This window comes from Oncorhynchus clarkii, chromosome 18 (genome assembly GCF_045791955.1).
Source record: "Oncorhynchus clarkii lewisi isolate Uvic-CL-2024 chromosome 18, UVic_Ocla_1.0, whole genome shotgun sequence".
Lineage (NCBI taxonomy): Eukaryota > Metazoa > Chordata > Actinopteri > Salmoniformes > Salmonidae > Oncorhynchus > Oncorhynchus clarkii.
The window spans coordinates 350,439-355,177 of NC_092164.1; positions in this window are offsets into that span (position 1 = coordinate 350,439).

Below are 4,739 nucleotides of genomic sequence, written 5' to 3' on the forward strand. Positions count from 1 at the left end.
GATTAATATAATATACCTGATAGATTAATATAATATACCTGATAGATTAATATAATATACCTGATAGATTAATATAATATACCTGGTAGATTAATATAATATACCTGATAGATTAATATAATATACCTGGTAGATTAATATAATATACCTGATAGATTAATATAATATACCTGATAGATTAATATAATATACCTGATAGATTAATATAATATACCTGATAGACTAATATAATATAACTGATAGATTAATATAATATACCTGATAGATTAATATAATATACCTGATAGATTAATATAATATACCTGATAGATTAATATAATATACAGTACCTGATAGATTAATATTATATACCTGGTAGATTAATATAATATACCTGATAGATTAATATAATGTACCTGATAGATTAATATAATATACCTGATAGATTAATATAATATACCTGGTAGATTAATATAATATACCTGATAGATTAATATAATATACCTGATAGATTAATATAATATACCTGGTAGATTAATATAATATACCTGGTAGATTAATATAATATACCTGATAGATTAATATAATATACCTGATAGATTAATATAATATACCTGGTAGATTATTATAATATACCTGATAGATTAATATAATATACCTGATAGATTAATATAATATACCTGGTAGATTAATATAATATACCTGGTAGATTAATATAATATACCTGATAGATTAATATAATATACCTGATAGATTAATATAATATACCTGGTAGATTAATATAATATACCTGATAGATTAATATAATATACAGTACCTGATAGATTAATATAATATACCTGATAGATTAATATAATATACCTGGTAGATTAATATAATATACCTGATAGATTAATATAATATACCTGATAGATTAATATAATATACAGTACCTGATAGATTAATATAATATACCTGGTAGATTAATATAATATACCTGATAGATTAATATAATATACCTGATAGATTAATATAATATACCTGATAGATTAATATAATATACAGTACCTGATAGATTAATATAATATACCTGATAGATTAATATAATATACCTGGTAGATTAATATAATATACCTGGTAGATTAATATAATATACCTGGTAGATTAATATAATATACCTGGTAGATTAATATAATATACCTGATAGATTAATATAATATACCTGGTAGATTAATATAATATACCTGATAGATTAATATAATATACCTGATAGATTAATATAATATACCTGATAGATTAATATAATATACCTGATAGATTAATATAATATAATATACCTGATAGATTAATATAATATACCTGGTAGATTAATATAATATACCTGATAGATTAATATAATATACCTGGTAGATTAATATAATATACCTGATAGATTAATATAATATACCTGATAGATTAATATAATATACCTGATAGATTAATATAATATACCTGATAGATTAATATAATATACCTGATAGATTAATATAATATACCTGGTAGATTAATATAATATACCTGGTAGATTAATATAATATACCTGATAGATTATTATAATATACCTGATAGATTAATATAATATACAGTACCTGATAGATTAATATAATATACCTGATAGATTAATATAATATACCTGATAGATTAATATAATATACCTGGTAGATTAATATAATATACCTGGTAGATTAATATAATATACCTGGTAGATTAATATAATATACCTGATAGATTATTATAATATACCTGATAGATTAATATAATATACAGTACCTGATAGATTAATATAATATACCTGATAGATTAATATAATATACCTGATAGATTAATATAATATACCTGGTAGATTAATATAATATACCTGGTAGATTAATATAATATACCTGATAGATTAATATAATATACCTGATAGATTAATATAATATACCTGATAGATTAATATTATATACCTGGTAGATTAATATAATATACCTGATAGATTAATATAATATACAGTACCTGATAGATTAATATAATATACCTGATAGATTAATATAATATACCTGATAGATTAATATAATATACCTGATAGATTAATATAATATACCTGATAGATTAATATAATATACCTGATAGATTAATATAATATACCTGATAGATTAATATAATATACCTGATAGATTAATATAATATACCTGATAGATTAATATAATATACCTGATAGATTAGTATAATATACCTGGTAGATTAATATAATATACCTGATAGATTAATATAATATACCTGATAGATTAATATAATATACCTGATAGATGAATATAATATACCTGGTAGATTAATATAATATACCTGATAGATTAATATAATATACCTGGTAGATTAATATAATATACCTGGTAGATTAATATAATATACAGTACCTGATAGATTAATATAATATACCTGATAGATTAATATAATATACCTGATAGATTAATATAATATACCTGGTAGATTAATATAATATACCTGGTAGATTAATATAATATACCTGATAGATTAATATAATATACCTGGTAGATTAATATAATATACCTGATAGATTAATATAATATACCTGATAGATTAATATAATATACCTGATAGATTAATATAATATACCTGGTAGATTAATATAATATACCTGGTAGATTAATATAATATACCTGATAGATTAATATAATATACCTGGTAGATTAATATAATATACCTGATAGATTAATATAATATACCTGATAGATTAATATAATATACCTGATAGATTAATATAATATACCTGGTAGATTATTATAATATACCTGGTAGATTAATATAATATACCTGGTAGATTAATATAATATACAGTACCTGGTAGATTAATATAATATACCTGATAGATTAATATAATATACCTGATAGATTAATATAATATACCTGGTAGATTAATATAATATACCTGATAGATTAATATAATATACAGTACCTGGTAGATTAATATAATATACCTGATAGATTAATATAATATACCTGGTAGATTAATATACCTGTAATCAGAAACTGGGTGGTTAGAGCCCTGAATTGGCTGACAGCTGTGGTATACCATGGGTATGACAAAAACATGTATTTTTACTGTTCTAATTACGTTAGTAACCAGTTTATAACAGCTATAAGGCACCTCAGGGGTTTGTGGTATATGGCCAATATACCACGGCTAAGGGTTGTGTCCAGACACTCCATGGGGCATCGTGCAGAGAACAGCCCTTAGCCGTGGTATATTGGCTATATACCACTCTCCCTCTGGCTTTATTGCTTAACATTTGGTCACTGGATACACAGTAGACTGGGAGATAAATCTCAGCTGCATTCTGGGAATTGGTCCAGAAGTAATTGAGCCAGTAACCATCAGCCAACACAAACAGCTACTCTTCATCAGCGACGTATAGTTGTCTGCACTTCGACTTTCTCCTGACCCCTCCTGATGTCTCCATCTCTGACTCTATCCCGATGTCTCCATCTCTGACCCCTCCTGATGTCTCCATCTCTGACCCCTCCTGATGTCTCCATCTCTGACCCCTCCTGATGTCTCCATCTCTGACTCTATCCCGATGTCTCCATCTCTGACCCCTCCTGATGTCTCCATCTCTGACTCTATCCCGATGTCTCCATCTCTGACCCCTCCTGATGTCTCCATCTCTGACCCCTCCTGATGTCTCCATCTCTGACTCTATCCCGATGTCTCCATCTCTGACCCCTCCTGATGTCTCCATCTCTGACCCCTCCTGATGTCTCCATCGCTGACTCTCTCCTGATGTCTCCATCTCTGACGCCTCCTGATGTCTCCATCGCTGACTCTCTCCTGATGTCTCCATCTCTGACCCCTCCTGATGTCTCCATCGCTGACTCTCTCCTGATGTCTCCATCTCTGACTCTCTCCTGATGTCTCCATCTCTGACCCCTCCTGATGTCTCCATCGCTGACTCTCTCCTGATGTCTCCATCTCTGACCCCTCCTGATGTCTCCATCTCTGACTCTCTCCTGATGTCTCCATCTCTGACTCTCTCCCGATGTCTCCATCTCTGACCACTCCTGATGTCTCCATCTCTGACCCCTCCTGATGTCTCCATCTCTGACTCTCTCCTGATGTCTTCATCTCTGACTCTCTCCCAATATCTCCATCTCTGACCCCTCCTGATGTCTCCATCTCTGACCCCTCCTGATGTCTCCATCTCTGACTCTCTCCTGATGTCTGCATCTCTGACGCCTCCTGATGTCTCCATCGCTGACTCTCTCCTGATGTCTCCATCTCTGACCCCTCCTGATGTCTCCATCTCTGACCCCTCCTGATGTCTCCATCTCTGACCCCTCCTGATGTCTCCATCTCTGACTCTCTCCTGATGTCTCCATCTCTGACTCTCTCCTGATGTCTCCATCTCTGACGCCTCCTGATGTCTACATCGCTCACTCTCTCCTGATGTCTCCATCTCTGACCCCTCCTGATGTCTCCATCTCTGACTCTCTCCTGATGTCTCCATCTCTGACCCCTCCTGATGTCTCCATTTCTGACTCTCTCCGGATGTCTCCATCTCTGACTCTCTCCTGATGTCTCCATCTCTGACTCTCTCCTGATGTCTCCATCTCTGACTCTCTCCTGATGTCTCAATCTCTGACTCTCTCCTGATGTCTCCACCTCTGACCCCTCCTAATGTCTCCATCTCTGACTCTCTCTTGATCCTGTCTCTTGGTCCTCTCTGCTGTTCCTCTCTCCTGGT